This window comes from Taudactylus pleione, unplaced genomic scaffold (genome assembly GCF_031769625.1).
Source record: "Taudactylus pleione unplaced genomic scaffold, aTauple2 ptg000109l, whole genome shotgun sequence".
Lineage (NCBI taxonomy): Eukaryota > Metazoa > Chordata > Amphibia > Anura > Myobatrachidae > Taudactylus > Taudactylus pleione.
The window spans coordinates 7447035-7467210 of NW_028284511.1; the positions used below are offsets into that span (position 1 = coordinate 7447035).

Here is a 20176-nt window from a genome sequence, read left to right on the forward strand (position 1 = left end):
ACATACATACACAGGTTAATTTGTGTTGGGAGCCAATTAACCTACCAGTATATTTTTGGAGTGTGGGAGGAAACCGGAGTACCCGGAGGAAACCCACGCAAGCACAGGGAGAATATACAAACTCCACACAGTTAGGGCCATGGTGGGAATTGAACCCATGACCTCATTGCTGTGAGGCAGTAACGCTAACCATTACACCGATGTTATATTACAGGCCAGATGTTCCCATACAATTTCCTTCCAAATATAGACCAAAAACCCCTGTCTGTGGGAGCCTGACCCTTCCTGTGTCCTGGTGTATCACTTAGGAGTCAAATAAAAATTAAATAATAAAGCAGTTTTAAAAGATGCACCAAACGGAAGTCGCTCAATCGATTTAGAACTACAGTAGTTCTGCAGCAACGGTGTGTGTGTGTATATCATTTTATATAAACACACACACACACGTGTGTGCTATTAGACAGACACACACCCATCCACCCACAGCTCAATGTAGCAGCTGAACACTACTGTAACCAGGATGTCTATAGCAGAACATAGCCTCAGAGACACACCCAGGAACCTTTGTGAATGGGTTCTAGTCCCACAATCACCACAATACGTATATCTGTGCCAGCAAAAAATCACATGTAATAATTGCAGTATCAAGTGGTAAAAACAAAGTGGTTAGTGAGACCTTTAAATTCACAACTACACAATGAGGACAGGGCTTGTGCTATTATACTGATGGCCATGTGTGTGTGCCACAAGTGGATAACCTAAACAGAAAGGTACATGATATCCTAAGACTGACCTCACACATCTGCCTGGATGACAGTGAAACTCCTCTTACATTGTGTCACGGAACGTGTTTATATAAGTATATATATGATTTCATATTACACTTCGGAGTCCTCTACATTTGCTTTAGAAGTTCTGATAAAATACATTTAATAACTAATGAATCTCATCATGGAGCCACAGGGACACTATTCCCCAGTACTGCGTTGATCCAAGTTATAAAACAAAGTTAGACAACTTGCAGCCAATCTAGCTGTCAGCATTCCCTGGCAGTCTTTGCTTGCTGGGACTTTTAGTTCCACAACAGCTGGCAGGCTAAAGGTTGCCCATGTTTGCTCCAAAGCATTATTAGTTGAGGAAGTTGTCAATTTGCAGACCAAGTAAATGTAATAGAAATGCTAGTTAGATTACTATACATGCTCCCTGTACAACCACTGTCATTATTCTGGGCACACCCACAATACATGAAACAATACAGCATGACTGGACTTTGTACTACAGCTAAGGTGATTGTATCAGTGTGTCTAGGATGCCGTCATCTAAGACGCCGATCACCGGCCATTTTTCCAGGAAGCAGCAAAGGCCCATTCTCTCCTGTGCCCTGCTCCTATTGGCAGAGGTCACACTCAACAGGTTGGACTAAAATACACATAAAGAAATACAAAACAAGACCATTGGATTTCTAGAGAACAAATGGGCTATGTAAATGTTATCTGTTGACATGGTTTTCCACCATATTTTGTAACAGGGGTAGGAAACCTATTGCACTCCTGCAGCTGCGTTAGAACTACACATCCCAGCGACAATTTGACTATCCCCTAACAGCAAAACTGTGGCAGGGTATGCTGGGATCTGTAGCTCTACAGCAGCTGGAGTGCCAGAGGTTGCCTACCATTGTTATCAAATCCAGCGTGATACAGATTGGGAACTCACTCGGAGCCCACACACAAAGACACACATTACTGAGGTTATCTTACAATAAAATGATACCTTGCTTATTACACAATAAAAAGAAGAACTGAACATTATTCCTCTTCGGCATAATTAAATTCAGCATGAAGGTACTTCGCAACCGATATCATCTCTCATTATTCCATGCATCCCATAGTGTGGCGCAAGACTATAGACCTGATTCAGAGAAGGGTGCTAATACAGTAGCAGCTGCGACTTTTGCTGCAGCCACTACTATGAATTTATGCTAATGCCACAGTCGATGGGCTGTCTACTGAGATGCCCACCAGCTCAGCAGCTGTAATACGCTGCGGTGTGCAAATAGCAACGCCATCAAGCGACCATCGTCCCCAACATCGGACATCAGAGCAACCCTATGTTTGCTCAGAATATCTGACTGTACATGACCACAGGTGCCAGTGGAACTGCGCCTTCAAAACGCCCTCTAACAAAAGCCAAACCCCCAGGAATGCTCATCGGAATTGCAAGGACCTCCATGCAATTCCGAACTGCGTCCCAACGGTGGGATCCATTAGGACGCATGCTCAGATATAAAACATCAGGTGCTTGTTCCACCCACCTCTAAATCAGGACCTATGAGTGAATATTGCTTACATATAGAAAAATAATGTGGGCAGACATTGCGGTGATGCCCAGCGAGACATTGCTAAAAATTAAACCTGTCCCACCAAGCACCTGGTATGTGACCACACTATTTACATGTAGTCACATACTAAAGTCACAGCAGGTGGTTGAATGCCATGGATTGAAGCCAATTGTTTGTACAATTATTTTGTGGTCAAACTTTCTAATGGCACCGCAATTTCTCATACAGGTCACATTTTGTCAGCTTACTCCCCAGGTGCTCATTAACTGATATGCTTGCGTGTGGTTCTGTCTCTGTAAAGCTACATACACACCTAAAGATTTTCTGTCCAACCATCCAACTAGTTGATTGGAATTGAAAATCTGGTAACGTATGGGAGTAAATGACGATCAGCAATTTGCTCCTAAATGCCAGAAAACAGATGAAAATGACGTCAGACAAGTTTGTTAAATGTTTGATCTAAACAATTTGTTCAAACAACAGGTTTTGTCCATTTTCCGGCATTTGGGAGCAAATTGCTGATTGGGTCCCACCGGGTTATAAGCATGGCTCCCCGAGCCCTTTGGAGACTACCTTTATTGGCTATCATGTGCTGAGTATTACATGTTTTGTTATGCTATCGCTTGTTTTTGAACCCTGAAGGTATTTTTCATTAAATATGAAGAAAGAAAGAAAGAAAGAAAGAAAGAAAGAAAGAAAGAAAGAAAGAAAGAAAGAAAGAAAGAAAGAATTTATTTTGTGATTGCATCAATGTACTTTGTGGCAAACATAAGAGCCATCTATTGAGAGGACTGGTGCTCTCATGATTTTTAAATATAAAACTGGGAGTTTGTTAGCCATGAGGTTTGTTTAGGTCATAAAGTTCACCCCGTGCTTCCTTTTAGGTCCCAAATGCAGAAAACATTTATGTTATTACAGGGCTTGACAAATTTTTCTAAAATCTAGGAGCCGGGATGAAAGTGTAGGAGCCAGGCCACTGCCCCCCCCAAAAATGACAGGAGTAAGGAGCACAGCTCTGTGTGTTATGCAACCTTTATACACACTATACTAGTCCACAAAATGGTCACAGTTGAATGGATACAGTAACATGGAGGCCCCCTCACTGCTCTGCACAGCTCCCCTGCTTCACCCTCCAGTAATAACGGACCACATTTCACATAAAACAATGGTGCCAGAAAGTACAACAAAACCCCCATCCCCTCATGGTCACGCCACTATCCCTCTGAAGCCGCTCCGCAATCCCTGGCCACACATATAGCCTACTACCAGATAGCTCTATGCAGCCGGAGATAGGAGACAGTAGACAGCCGGGACGTACAGGAGAATCAGCAAAGACTGGGACAGACAACAGGGATCAGAGCAGTCCAGGATGGACACAGCTACAGCAGTCACCACATGCACTCCTGTGCATGACATGAACACCACAATACTATATCTCCACCAGAGCTGATGAGGATCTGCTTTCTCCCTCACTGCAAAATCTGGTAGCCAGGCAGCAAAATCTGGTAGCCATGGCGACCTGGCCCCTGGGATTTGTCGAGCCCTGTGTTATTATTGTTGTAGCCACACTATAGTGACTAGTGCTCATTTCTGTATGGAACCACAGTGCTCCATAGCACCGGACAGTGGAGAAAACAGGGCAGGACTGCCCTCAGACCGGGAACTTCTGAGATCCCCCTACGCCTGACTGATCCATCTGTCAATATGTGCAAATGAAAGAAGCCACAATGCATAACAGGTATGAGAAACACTACCAGCCCTGATCACAGGCCAGAACGCTCTCATCCAGATTAGTAGTGTCAGACTTTTGATTTCCTAAAGCGACACATTTTACCTGGTACCTGCCCTGTTGCAGAGAAGTGCCCTAAGTTTAGTGACACTAGCAATGACATTCCTAGCATACCTCTCACCCCACTGACTGTATCTGTCCTTATACATACAATCTACCAGGATCACTCCTCCACCCTCTTTCATATGTTTATTTACATAGTGCCAGCATATACCATTGTGCTGTATAAATGAGACATAAAATCTCAGAGCACATCAGTCCATCTCCTGCAAGATGTGCACTGATCAGAAGACACCAAAGTTACAAACAGGTAAGGATATATGATACCATGGACCACAATAGCAACTATTATTTTCTAAGTTTTTTTTACTAGCTCACACATTACTTCCAATTCATGTTTTCACAGCAACCATTGCTGCCTTATAATTACAGAGCTGTAGCAAAAGGATTTACAAGAACTAAGGGTGTAGGCACAATACAGTAACTAGACTGCTTGCTAGGAACAGGGGGTGTAGGCACAATACAGTAACTAGACTGCTTGCTAGGAACAGGGGGTATAGGCACAATAAAGTAACTAGACTGCTTGCTAGGAACAGGGGGTGTAAGCACAATACAGTAACTAGACTGCTTGCTAGGAACAGGGGGTGTAGGCACAATAAAGTAACTAGACTGCTTGCTAGGAACAGGGGGTGTAGGCACAATACAGTAACTAGACTGCTTGCTAGGAACAGGAGGTGTAGTCGCAATACAGTATCTACACTGCTTGCTAGGAACAGGGGGTGTAGTCGCAATACAGTAACTAGACTGCTTGCTAGAAACAGGAGGTGTAGTCGCAATACAGTAACTAGACTGCTTGCTAGGAACAGGGGGTGTAGGCACAATAAAGTAACTAGACTGCTTGCTAGGACCAGGAGGTGTAGGCACAATACAGTAACTAGACTGCTTGCTAGGAACAGGTTGTGTAGGCACAATACAGTAGCTGGACTGCTTGCTAGGAACAGGGGGTGTAGGCACAATAAAGTAACTAGACTGCTTGCCAGGAACAGGGGTGTAGGCACAATACAGTAACTAGACCGCTTGCTAGGAACAGGAGGTGTAGTCGCAATACAGTAACTAGACCGCTTGCTAGGAACAGGAGGTGTAGTCGCAATATAGTAACTAGACTGCTTGCTAGGAACAGGAGGTGTAGTCGCAATATAGTAACTAGACTGCTTGCTAGGACCAGAGGGTGTAGGCACAATACAGTAACTAGACTGCTTGCTAGGAACAGGGGGTGTAGGCACAATACAGTAGCTGGACTGCTTGCTAGGAACAGGTTGTGTAGGCACAATACAGTAGCTGGACTGCTTGCTATTTTTCCACATTACAGTGGGACCGAAATAAAGTAAAATAAAACATCTTGTTACATCATACCTTACTTCCTTCAGCCCCTTGTATAGTGTCCTATACACACTACTCGGTTCCCATCTCAGAGATAGGACAATACTATTCATAATGCCAAGCTCTGTACATTACTTTCAACCCCTTTAATGTGTCACTGCATGCTAAAGAAAAGTGCAGTAACAAAGAATCAGTGTGTGCATTATGCAGTCCCTGTAAGGAGCACACCACCTCCGCATTACACACAGCTCTGCTACAGACATCTCCTTGTGTGGCCACACAAAGGCTTTCTAGCTCTGCACTGATCCGGGAAACAAATCTCACCTCTGGGCTGTAGGTCCTCCAGTAGGTTTAGGGCTGCGGTGTTGGGTCTGACAGCGGCTGTAGAGCACAGGATACGTGGACAGAATCCCCGGACACTGGAAAGCTGGGAAACAGAGATTGTGCTCACAAAGCCACACCTCGCAAGTGCGCTGCTGCTTAACCCTATGTGTGCCATTTGCTAGGTAGACTACAGGAGAAGAGGCGCCATCTGCTGGCGATTTGTGAGATTACAGATATTTGTATATTGTGTTTATTGTGCTTGGAGACAGAGTTATACGCAAACTTTGTGCTCCAGGATGAAGTTGCCAGAGGGCACAGTTACCACTAAAACCTTCTTTATAGTGCCCTGATAAGTATTGAGACTTTTATGCACGTTTACATATTTTTTGTGACTGATGGTATCGATTATATTGTGTGATGCTGGATAATATTTTATACATTTTCTTTCTACTTTTGCAAAATTGGCGTGCTGGTCTTTCTGATGCTACCGGAGTGCTGTCATTGTCTTTTTTAATATGACCAGACACCAATTATAACAAGCATTTGAGTGTACATTACTTGATCGCTGTTGTATATCTATCCATTTATATTTTTATAATATACATACTGTATGTACAGGGGCTGATATAGAGTGTGTTGAACTTAGGTTACCGTTACTGTATTAGGGTTATGGCTGTCACGTCTCCAAGTGTAAGGAACTTAATCGAATGTCAGTGATATGTAAGCAGGGGTTAAGATGTAAAACCAGCCTAGGAAATTTCTGGAAGCAACCCTAATTAGAGATGGACATTGGAAGCCAAAGTACTTTTTCCATGGAATATCGGGAATTCGATAGTTTCCAGCCATCGGATGTAGCTTTCTGATGCCCATCCAATGGCTGGCTGTGGAGAGAGGAGGGGATGCACACACCACTGCTCTGCATAGCAGAGCAGCGGATGAGCAGTAGGAGAATAGATGCCATGCGCATATATTCTCAGAGTAGGGTGAGCCTGGGGGCAGCCCAGCATCTAAGAGAGTGCTGGGCATGTCCCCACAGTGATGTGGACGAGAGTGCAGCGAGGCTCCACCCCCTTTCACATTGGCTCTGTTACGATCCGCTGGCGGGATCTCTGACTGTCTTGCAGTTTCCGGTCCTGGCTGCTGCTAGGCAGCAGGGATGCTGTCAGTTTGTGGAAGTTTTCAGCTGTACCCAGCCTGTAATCAAGCGATCACTGTGTGTGTAGCTCAGCTGCAAATTAATCTCTAATCAAGGAAGCTGGTTTGCATTGGTTCTTCCTCCTGTTAAATTGCAGTCAGTCCCAGCATTCCCTGCAAGTGATAGCCTGTTCCTAGTGTCCAGTCTGGTTTGTTTCCGTTCTGCTCCTGGTCTCCTATCTCGTCAGAGCCTTTTACCTGTGCTTATTCATCTGTGTTCCTTGTCGATTATCTCCCAGTCTGCTGTGATCGTGTTACCAGACTGCGGCCTAGCCATGTTATCAGCCTGCGGCCTAGCTGCGTTATCTATCATCCACATCAGTCTACAGTACAACTGCACCATCTGTGTCACGGCCAGTGTTCCTCGGCATGGTGGTCGTCGGGTATTACCTGTGAGGTCACTATGGTGGGGGGTGTCTGGCGGGCACATTGTCACTCAGGGCTAGTAGGGCCTGGCGGTGTTTCCGTTCCGTTTGGCATGGACGCCGCCATCTTGCCTTCTGACCATGTGATTCAACTGCCCAATCTTGGTGAGCCATGTGCTCCCTTCAGCCAGTCGTAGCGCGGCATGGGGTATTTAGGAAGGTTCAGAGCCTTCCTTCATTGCCAGTGCAATGAGTGTCTCAGCCTAGCTGAGAGGGAGTTCTCTGTGCTCACCTCTTGTTACCTGTGAAAACGCTACCTGCCAGCCTGCTTGTCAGCTCCAAAAACCCGCTGGACTATCCTGCATCCTCCACTACCTTTTCCCCTGCCTGAGTGCCTGAGCCTGCTGACACCCTGCGCCTTGCCTCCATTTCACTCCCAGCTGGACTCATCACCTCTGCCAGTGTTTTTCAGCTCACTAACCTGCATACTGGACTGTTCTTATCTGCCACTATCTGGATATTCTCCCATTATCCTCACTACAGTTTTCAAGTGCACTTTAGTGCTAAACCTGGACTTTTGCTTTTGCCATTCCCATGTCTGCTAAACCATTCATTAAAGATTCTACCCTTTTATTTAAATCCGCTTCTGTATCTGCTCCTGTCACCACCCCGGGTCCACAACTAAACCAGAACATTACAATCTGTAGCCAGACGCTGTTTCTTCCTGTGGCCCAGTTGTGGCAGCTGTTTCCATTCATACCTGCGACTTACCATCAAGTGCATCCCTACTGCAGCATATCCCCATTGCTACCTGCGGTCCACTCACACTCCGGTGTGTGATCATATCTACGGAACTACCATCTCCACTGGCAACAGGGAATTGCCTTACCTGCTGTCCACCTGCTGATGTATCAGTCCTTGCCAAGTCCATCACTGGGTATTCAAATTCAACCTCTGCCCAGTTCGAGATTGCCAGCTCAGGTACGATCCTATTGCGTACCATCTCTGACCTTCAGGTGTCCTTAAGATAAGCCCACACTGTCCAAAGAGTAAGTCCTGGCACCAGCCTAAGTACCGGTGTGCGTATCCAGTCACTAAAGGGAACAACGGGTTAGTGCTGAGCCTGCCATGTACTATACATAGGCAGTGATGGGGATATGTATCCGTATGGAGTCATTAGTGCTAAGCTACGATTGAGCAAGGAAGTCTGCATACACGTCCATGATACTCTCATGGAACAGTTCCATGCGTGCACTAGGTTAGGGTCCAGTCAACGCCCAGAAATACCCACTTCTCGTAACGTTTGCTCCCTTCAATCTGTCAGTAAGCGCATACGCAGTACATACTGAAATCCGCAAAAAGCTTACGTATCAGCAAATATGTTTGACTCAGAATCAGGCCAAAAGTCTGCATGGATGTGGAAAGTTTTGCTCAATGAACTCTGTGTATTTGGAAGGGGTTGGGCGTCCACAAATTCTTGCACAGGGTGCTAGTAGACCTGGGGCTGACCCTGCACAGTGTGTGTATGTAACTAATTTTCTCGAAGTAGATGGATTGGGACCTACAGTATGAAAGCAAATTAAATGTAAAAACCTGCACATTTTACCATTTTATTTTAGTTTTGCTGCAGTGCTAGAGAGATCTTGAACTAGACCGAACTGCTGTGTGCGGCTTGTGCATATCCGCGGGATTGCAATCTCGCACATGTGCACATTTTAACAAGCAGCCCAGGCTTCTAGAGAATGCATCGGCTGCAGCCCCTACAAGCAGAGCCGGCAACAGAAATCATGGGGCCTGGTACACCTATTCTTTTATTGCACCGCCCACTGCCGGTTCAGTAAAGCAGCTATAGTATAGACACTCTGAGTCCCTGGACGTATCCCATTGCCAGCACTCTGCTGATCACTGCAGGAGCGCAGGCAACAGTTACACCTAGGTAATCTGTGGGACTCTAGGGTCCCCTGGAACCTTGGGGCCCGGGACAGCGGTGCTCCTAGCCCCCCCTGTTGCTGGGCCTGCCTAGAGGCATACTTGCCTACTATCAGCTCCCTGTCATCGCCCCCCCCCTGCTGCGGGGGTTTATATTGTCACCACGCGGGGGGCGGATGGGAGGCTTGCCTGCCTTTCCGGGGGGCCGGGAGCGGCACCCAATTTCTGGGAGGCTCCCAGACGAATCGGGAGGGTAGGCAAGTCTGCCTAGAAGCCAGATAAGGCTGCCATTATAGTCCAGACTGGCATGCCCAGGGGGGGGGGGGGAAACACCTCCCCCTGGGACTGCCTGTCTTGCTGTAATTAGCAGAGACCGTTTCCAAATATACCCACCCACTCATGAAGTCATAATGACAAAACGCATCTGGTTGTGGTTTGTGACGTAGCGACGCCGCAAAGTCACGTGGTGAGGAAGTGAGAGCTGGCCGCCTGAGTGCCGGAGCCAGGAGACGGACTACTGTCTAAGACACTGGGAACCGCTGAACGCTCGCAGGACGTTATCGGAGGAAGGTGGAAACTGTTCCTAGTGTGCAGGCTAAGCCGTTCTATTTTAACTTTGATGTAAGTCTGAGAATTGTGATATAAATTAAAGTGTTGATTTTACAACTCCTTTTCTTGTGTACCTGTGCTTGGAAATGTGACTCCTGGGGAGGAGAAACAACTTTTATAAGGGAGCTGCAGAAATGGAGTTTCATGTTCATTTGACACACTTCCACCAATTATTTATGGGGACTGACATCTGCGCATGGTGACATATAAAATCTCTTTATATGTACAGTGTATATATATATATGTATATATATATATATATATATATAATTAGTTACAGGATCAGTATAATTCCACATGAAGTAAATGTGGATGATCCAGATCTCCCAGGTTTGGCAGAGCAAAGGCGTTAGAAATGTGTAATGTTCAGTTCAGGTGTTGCCTCAATCAGAATCTGGAAAGGCAGCTGATTACAGACACCTGTGTGAGGATGATTTAAGAGCTGCAGAGACACTGGGGAAACTGAGCGTGACGGTGAGATAGTCGCTTTCGATACCTATTTAAAACCTCTATGCAATCCTGTCTATACCTTCTAAAATCCTGCCTGTACCTTCTATTATTGTCACTATTTAGCGTAATGAGTCGCACAGTAAATAAATGCTTTCAGACTTTGAGTGTGGTTCCAAAGCACAAAAAGTTATTATTCAATATAAAAACAGATGGTTATACGCTGTGATCTAAAGACAATTAGCGCAAATAAATCATACAGGCCCAAGGTACAGTTGTTACACACGCACGCGCTCTGGACCCAAATACCGGCATCAGCAATAGAAACCTCCGTCAACAGCACAGCAAGAAGACTCTTGACTGGGGTCAGAGAGCGTACATATATACACTTACAGGGATAGGCAATACAATAGAACAGATTGGCATGATTCCATTGGTTCTTCTTAAAGGTGCTTCTGTTACAGGATAGTTCATAGGTCAATTCAAATGGACACAAGTCAGCCTCCAACAGCACTTTGTATCCTTTTTCCCGCTGCATGCTAATCTAACCGGGTAACATTACAAAGTACATTTTAATGTTATAACTCTCTATAGTCCATAATTTGCAGACGCATGTTGCGATGTTCTCACCGATGATACTGGAAATCTGTTGAGACACAGTGGATCAGTACAACACCAAACACGGTCTGCTTACCATGTACTAAACCTTAGATATCAAATAACCTTTATTTCACAACATTAATAATTACTGAATAAACCTTGAATATTACACTTTAATGTTAAGGAACCTTTTATGTAAGTGTGCAGTGTGTAAGTATTGGGGAAATGGGAAAAGATGCCAGTTAGCGCTGTGCGACTATGTGTTTTGTGGAGTACACCATGGTACGTGTTTTGCAGGTTTAATCAGTTTGTATGTTTTAATTAATATATTTACACGGTGAGGACTTTTAACTTATTTCTATTGCGTGGGATCGCACAATGCTATAAATAGCATTGTCGTATGTACTTATAATGAGCGAGATTCACTAAAATGGCGCTGGGCGGCCAGTTGCAAAATGGTGTCTCATTGCCATTCGCAAAATGGCATTGCCACGATCTAATTTTTAACCGACTCTGTCTCAGCCAATTATCCAACTTCGACAGTCCACCCTTTGATAGCAAACATGCTATCATACTCTGACTTTAAAATTAATTTAGGCTTACATTATGACATATTATTCAGTGTTATATTATGGGATGGCACAAGGTGATTCTTAATCCATCAATGTTGTGTCTCTAGGAAGGGACATAAAACTACCCTTATACGGACACTGTAGATCTTGGAAGATCATGGGAAAGATGTGGGGATGCACCAATCCTATAAAGAAAGTCTTGGAGGGGGAATAGAGACTTACATTATTTAAGATGTTTTAAAATAACATTTTAAAAATACATTTTATGCATGTCTAAATATTATGCATTATATGATGTTATTTCCTAGTTCAGGGTTGTAATGCAGTCCTACATTTACCTCAGTATTCATATTGTTACTACTGACCACCATCATAATTTCACTCCTTTGATTCGCCTTATCTTTACATTTTCCACATTTCAACACAGTAGGAACACACCTGACACATATGCCAATTACTATGATGACAACCAATATAAGGATCAGGAATTTACCTATGCTCGCAATCATTTCCTGGACCCACTCTCCTAGACCTGAGAACCATTTCACTAGGTTCAACCATGAAACCCATTCCTCTACCTTCTCCTCTACTTCAGCCACTGAAGCATTATGGTTCTTTCGAAATTCCCATTTCAGCTGCAGAATTTCATCCATCTTCCGGTCTATCACCTCCTTGGGATCGCTGGTATCGTTTGTAATGTAAGTGCAACACTTTACTCCAAATTGGATGGCCAATGTTATGCAATACCCTCCAGTGACAGCTGTTAAATAATTTAAGACTAGTCTGTGTTGCACCAATTCTTTCTTGTACGCTTGCAATTCCATACCTGTATACCTGAATGTGTCATCATACATCTTGGTGATAATATCTATTAATTTAGCGAGATCTTGGATATATCTAAAATTTTGTGCACCCCGAGCGAACCTGCTGGGATCCAATGCTACCAAAACTTGAAAGCCAGTCGTCTCACTAATTAACTGTTTGGCTTTATGCACATCACCAGGTATCATATTTCTTTTTTCTCTGTGTTCATACTGTGTGAGAAGATATGGTGATGGTGTGTCTTTATGAATACCAAGCATTTCACCATATGTAAGGGTCATAACCTCTGGGACTACTCTTCCCAGGTAACACAAACCTTCGGAACTCGGAGAGAGCCACTTATACGCTTTCCTTGCACATATAAAATATACATCATCGGGGAGAACATAAGGAATAGAATGCATCATGATCATCCAACACATTTCCCTAACAAATGATCCTATCTCAAGTTCTCCCATCTGGCAAATACATGTTTCTGGTTGTATAACTCTGGCACAGTATCCTTCTGATACTCTGCCAACCATTTCTTTGGTGTTACTCAGTGTATATTTATACCGGAAGTGTCTTCCACCTGACCTAATTGTGCGTAACAGGTCATAATTCATTAGCTCACGGTCAGCTCTTTGTGAGAAGGTCATCGTCTGGTTATTCCCAGTCACCTCCCAACTTCCTGGTTCATTGGAGTTGGTGATGTTTAAACATAAAAGTGTTTTATCTGCCTGGTACTGGTGGAGTTTAAAATGGGGTGGTTTGGTGTTTAGATATTTTTCATCCAGTGTCTTCACTATTTGCAATTCTAAAATTTCAGAGATATTTAATATCTCCTCTATCGGTCCCCCGTCACCTAAACCAGAAATCCCCAAACAAACAGAACGATGGAAACTCTGGAAGAGAATACAAAAATGAACACAGCAGACTAGTCCATTGCCATAGCAAGGACCTACGAATTTCTGTAGCTCAGATATCTCACTGCAACCTTTTAACCTTCCTGGAACAAGCTCACGATCAACAGGTCCACGTTATCTGTCTCGTCTCCGCCTTGTTTCTCCACCGGTTGGTTGACCTTCTTGGAGTGAGTGGAATGGACCCAGGTATCTCTCTCAGCCACCTTCAGAGATGTGGTACTCATCAGCAACACCTGATACGGACCTTCCCAACGATCAGTCAAACAACCTGAACACAAGAAATTTCTGATCATAACATATTCTCCAGGTTCAACATCATGACAGTTTGTTTCAGGCATATCATGGGACAACAATTTCAGTTTCTGCTGTTGCTGTTTTAACTGTTTACTCATTGTTATAAGATACCTTACAGTTACCTCATTGTCACCTTTCAAATCTTCCTGCGGACTTATAATCAAATGAGGTTGTCTACCAAACAGTATTTCAAAGGGGGACAGATTTAGAGGCGTTCTAGGAGTGGTCCTTATGCTATGTAGGACCAACGGTAATGCTTCTGGTCATCTTAGTCCAGTCTCTGCCATGATCTTACTTAATGTATTTTTAATAGTACCGTTCATCCTCTCCACCTTGGCACTGGCTTGCGGTCGGTAGGGGGTATGAAGTCAACTATTAATGCCCATCAGTTTACACATATTTTGAAAAACATCACCTGTGAAATGAGTACCCCTATCACTCTCGATAATTTTAGGAATACCGTATCTGCATACAAACTCAGTAAACGCAGCAGTATTAGTGGCAGCTGGGTATGCCTCAACCCAATTGGAAAACACATCAGTGCACACTAATACATACTTGAGATTCCATCAGGGTGGTAATTGGATGAAATAAATTTGTATTACCTGGAAAGGCCCATCAGTCGGAGGAATGTGGGATGGTTCGGTAGGGATCGTTTTACCAATGTTTTTCCTCAAGCAGGTCAGACAGGACATTGCTCTCTTCTCTGCTTGTGGAGAAAAACCCAGTGCGCACCAGTATGCTCTCACCAATTTACACATACCTTGCTTTCCCAAATGAGTCAGACTGTGCGCTGCCTCAGCAAGGCTTGGGTAGTATGCCTTGGGAGCCACTGGCTTACCTTGTCCGTATCTCCAGAGTCCAGAGGACTCTTGCCCACATCCCTTGGACCTCCAGACTGACTTTTCCTGGATAGAACACAAATTTTGCATCTCAATTAATTTCAGCATATCACTTGTTTGAAAAGTCATGATTTGTTCAGTTGGTACATTCATTTTTAACCCTGCTGCCCATTATGCAGCTTCGTCTGCCCTGTTGTTGCCCAGTGACACCGGATCATCCTCACATGTATGGGCTTTACACTTTATTACTACCACTGACTTTGGCAATTGTATTGCTGTTAATAGTCCTTTTATATGTTTGGAATGTGCAATTGGTGTGCCTGCTGCTGTCATAAACATTCTCAGATGCCATAGGGCACCGAAATCGTGTACTACCCCGAAGGTGTACCTAGAGTCAGTGTAGATATTAGCAGATTTACCTTCCGTTAATTCACACGCTCTCTTTAGTGCCACCAATTCCACCACTTGGGCCGAGTGTGGTGGGCCTAAAGGTTCGGCTTTTATAATGTCCTCGTCATTTACCACAGCATAACCTGTACATAACTCTCCAGTGTCAGTCTGTATATGACACTCCCATCCGTGTAAAATGTCACATCTACATTTTCTAAAGGTGTATCCCAAATGTCAGGTCTTGCAGTAAAGGTTTGATTCAGATATTCCATATAATCATGTGCATCAATATACCTGCAGAACTCACCTTTCGCCAGTGACTTACCTCTCTCTACCCTTTGTACATCATGTTGCACATATGGTAAATACGTAGCTGGATTTAACGTACTGCACCTTTTGATGGTGATGTTTGCAGGTGCTATTAAGGCTAGTTCCCATTTTGTGAAACTAGCTGAGGAGACATGTCTGCTTTGGGCAGAGTTTAGCAAAGCAGATACAGCATGGGGAGTATAGACAATCATATCATGGCCTAGTACCACATCCTCACTCTTACTAACCAATAGAGCAGAAGCTCCTGCACTTCTTAAACACGTTGGGAGTGATCTTGCCACAGTGTCCAATTGTGCACTGTAGTATGCTACGGGCCTACTGGCATCACCATGTTTTTGTGTGCGGACACCTGCTGCACAGCCATCGGCTTCCGTACAATACAAATCAAAAGGTTTTACATAATCAGGTATTCCCAATGCAGGTGCTCTTGTCAGACTATCCTTAAGATTAAGGAAAGCCTGCTCTGATTCCTCTGTGTGCATGACATGATCGGGCTTTGAGGAAGAGACTAAGGGCCTCATGCAGAGTCGGTCGTAAGCGGCCATTCGGTTGTACACATCCGATGTTTCCAAACCACGCATGCACACGGTTGTGCGCATGTGCGTACGAGCCTTTGCGATCCAAAATGCTGTCGATCGTACGGCTTACGAGCAGGAAGTGACTTCCGAGAGTTGATTGAGATGAAAGGCCGTTTGTGGGTGTTGACGGGGGTGGTGGTCTGAAAACGCAGGCAGTACAATTGATAGTAACAAACGTAACTGATGTTAGGATTGATGTTTCTATTTTGAGCCACACAATGCAAGCAGCTAATAATCGATTGTTGAAGCTAATAACACTGCTAATTGGCTTGTAATTGATTCAGCTGCATTTGTATTAGCGAATAATAAGAATAGATAAATTTCATGCTGATGGCTTTCTCTATACAACATAAGCGGCCGCAACCATCAGAAGAAAATTAACATACAGCGACTGACAATAATTGACTAGATCGCTAAATGCTATCACTCGTTAGCTAGAGGAGGTGCATTGTTTATGTATGGGCGTCACTTTGGTTGCGACCGACCGGCCATGCGATTGCTTCCTTTTTCAGTTTCTCGGATGTTAGGCGTACAACTGAGCGGCCACTTACGACCGCCTCTGAATGAGGTCCTAAGTCCTGTAATGGCAAGGCCAAAATAGAAAAACCTGGGATCCACATTCTGCAGTATCCACACATTCCCAAGAAGGTACGAATTTGCTGTTGGTTCTGCGGCAGTGTCATGTTCTGTATGGCCTGGATTCTGTCATTTGTGAGATGTCGTAACCCCTGGGTTAGGCAGTGTCCCAAATATTTAACCCTGGACTGGCATGGCTGTAGTTTGTCCTTAGCAACCTTGTGTCCTGTATGTGAGAGATGAACCATTAAAAGTTTAGTATCATTTAAACATGACATAAACGAATCAGAACATAACAATAAATCATATTGTATTAGAACAGATCCATTGGCAGGTTGAAAAGATTGTAAACAGTCATGTAAGGCCTGGGAGAAGATACTGGGGCTGTCTATGAAACCCTGGGGCAATCGTGTCCATGTGTATTGTACATCTCTGTATGTAAAAGTGAATAGGTACTGACAGTCAGGATGAAGAGGTACAGAGAAGAAAGCAGAACAGAGGTCAATGACAGTGGAATGGGTTGCATTTGGTGGGATCTGCATGAGAATGACAGCTGGATTTGGCACTACGGGAAATTGTCTCTCTACCACCTTATTAACCAGTCTAAGGTCTTGTACGAGCCTATAACCCCTCCCACCACTTTTCTTCACAGGAAAGATGGGACTGTTGGCTACACTTGCTGTACGTACCAAAATTCCCTGCTGTAATAATCGCTCTATTATGGGATAAACCCCTAACTCTACCTCCTGTTTTAATGGGTACCGGGGAATTGGAGCTTGCCTACCGCTTTTTAGGTTTACCATTACGGGAGCTATGTTTGCCATTAATCCAGTGTCCTGTCCATCCTTGGTCCAAAGTGAATCTGGAATTTGGGATAACATTTGATCCACCTGAGATGGATTTTTTCCTGAACCGGTAGAGTGATACATTGTCCTTTGGGGAGTGGCCAACATATCCCTCACCTCATGCGCAACTCTCTCTGGGATAACTAGAAACATACCATCAGGGGTGCAATATATAACACATCCCATCTTACATAACAAATCCCTTCCCAGTAGGTTAGTAGGAGCCGCTGCTGCCAGGAGGAAAGAATGCCTGGTATGTAATGGCCCGATTGTGACCTCTGCGGATTTTGTTAAAGGATAATGTTGCACTTTACCCGTTACACCCATTGTTGGTACTCTCTCGCTGGTCACCTGTAAGTTAGCGGGTGATTATATCACTGACCTGGTCGCCCCTGTGTCTACAAGAAAAGGATATTTAGTACCAGCTACATCAACCATCATCTCCGATTCTTCCATAGTACTTTCCGTTAACCTGACTATCTGTAGACTACAGGTATGACCTGACCAGTAGCGTTGACTCTCACCCTCCAATACAGCATTTACGGCTACAATTGGAGCTGGTGACTGCTGGAAATTCCCTGTACTCTGTGTATATCCCTTATGAGGATATCCAGGTACTACCTGGTTAGGGGTCCTACCCTCTTTACCTTACAGTTCTTACTTATATGTCCCACTTGGTTGCAGTTGAAGCACCTTCGTGAGTGGGTGGGTGAAAAGGTTGTTGGGTGGGTTGAGCGGTAGGGAAAGATTGTGGGTGTGGATAAGGAGTTTGTGGGTAATATGGTGGTTGTGGGTAGTATGGGTTTTGTGGCTGTGTGTGATAAGTGGGGTAGGGCTGTGTTTGTGGTGGTACAGGATTGGTGAGAACGTGTAGTTGTACAGGTGCAGGTGTGTCTGTTGGCTGGGATGTCACAGTCATTCCTACTAGAGCTTGAATACTAATAGCCATTAGCTTCTCGCCCTGGGTCTCTCTCTTTTTAAGAATGTTCTTATCATGTTCAATAGCGGATTCTATGAGGTTGTCTACAGTGACTCACTTCCAGCCAGGTAGTGAGGTCTGAACTTGGGTCTTTAGGTTCTCTTTCAGACCATCCATAAGTACAGTGATAATCATTCCCCTGTGATGAGTGCTATATTTAATATCCTCTAACCCAGTGTACTGGGTGATAGCCTGCAGAGCTCGGTTACAATAATCCTCTGCAGATTCACTCTCTTTTTGTATTATGGTGAAAATTTTGCTCCAGTTAACTACTACTGGAAAATATACACCCAATTGAGTTATAATGCGGGTAATGTTACCTTGGTTAATTTCGTCTGTTAAGGGAACATCTCCATCCAATACGCAATCCGTGATAAATTTTTTCACGGCGATATTGCGTGGAAGACAAGCCCTTAACACCACTCGCCAATCTTTATTGGTTGGCTTGTGAGCACTACCCAAATTCTTTAAAAATCTTTGGCAATTGGTTAATTCCTTTTTAGGGTCAGGGAAATCATTAATTATGGAATTTAGCTCCACTCTTGTCCAAGGACAATGCTTTGCTACTTCCCTTGTGGGCACTACACCGTTCGCATCCGCATTCCCATTAGGAACAGCTATTGTCCTAATGGGATGCAGACGCACTGCTACTTTTGACCTTGTTACCTGACTGGGGATTCAGGGCCTGATTCAGATCCGCTCGTAAGCGGCCGCTCATTCGTTCCGAGCAATGTTTGCACAACTGCACATGCGTATGGATCGTAATACGCATGCGCGAACCAGTCAGTGCGGCCGAAAAACGTTTGTTCGCTAAATAACGAATGCCTGCTATTTTGAGTGACAGGAGGAGGCGTATGTGGGTGGTAACAGGGGAAGGTGCTTGAAAACGGGGAGTGGAGATCCGAACGCAGGCGTGCTTAAAGGTCAAAACGTGCGTTTTATGGGTGTGCATAATTAATACAGCAGCGTCATTGACCACGTCACTGGGTTATTTTATAGTCAGAACTGCTCACAAGATTGCGGTAGGAAAAACCAACCACAAGAATAGCGAGCAGTTCATGCGCTGGTCGATGTACTCGATTAATCTAATAAATAGCGGACATGACGTAGGATGCGAGCGGCCAGGGGGCGTAGTTTTCCAAAAAACGACCGCATGTTTGGTTCGCAAAGAGCGAACGGTTCATTTGAATAGCCACCCCTTTTTACTGAACGAGCGAGCGCAAATAGCGTCTGGCTCTGAATGAGGTCCTCAGTCCATTACTGCAGGGGATGTTAACACTTCCTGTACTGTCACTGATGAAGATGGGGCCACCATTTGTGCTTGTTGTGATGGGGCATCTAACATGTGTACAGCTTGGGAAATGGTAGACATAACAATAGGGTCATCATCCGAATCATAAACATTTTCTTTGTGATTACTTAAGAGAGGGTACAAGTTACTTGTTACATTTTTATGGGTTTTTTCAACAACTGTACCTGCACCCCCATCCGCATAGGGTGGTGGTGGTGCGCGTGAACCACTGACAATACCTTCCACAACACTACCTTGCTGCATGTGTGTGCCATTTTGCAGCGCGCACGCACCGCAGTTTTGCGCTGCGGGTGCGCTCTCCTGTAACGTACTCGTGATGCTAGTTTGCGTCGGGTGCACACCTTTAAGCCACGCATCCCCCTCCTGCTGCCATAACTTTATACACTTGTTATATTTTACCTTTTTCATTCGAGAACGCACCATACAGATACTATCTCGGACATTGTTCAATACCTCCTTATCAAAGCTACCAATTCTGGGAAAAGGTCTAACACTCCTCATCGTCATTTTAAACCATACCTCACGTAACCTAGTTGCATAAGCACCGTACTTAGTATGCATAATATGCCGTGCCGATGCAAGTGGTGCTTCCAACAGCAGCACATCATCTAACATCTCTACCGTTTGCTTGGCCCCCATTCTGGGAGAACCCTAAGCTTTTCAATAAAGATTTAAACTGGTGAAAGACAGTCAAGATACTTTCACTTACCTGCGGATGATATTAACAGGACGCGCCCACACACCTATGGAAGAATA

The 20176-nt window shown here is 44.5% G+C and overlaps 1 protein-coding gene across 1 annotated transcript in view; it reads right to left on the reverse strand.

The window, feature by feature from the left end:
- Positions 1–5976, reverse strand: part of CD151 (CD151 molecule (Raph blood group)) — a 45766-nt gene extending 39790 nt beyond the window's left edge. The window contains exon 1 of the mRNA XM_088470986.1: positions 5832–5976. The gene's annotated coding sequence lies outside the window, so the exon portion shown is untranslated. The remainder of the gene's footprint in view (positions 1–5831) is intronic.
- Positions 5977–20176: the final 14200 nt, after the last annotated feature.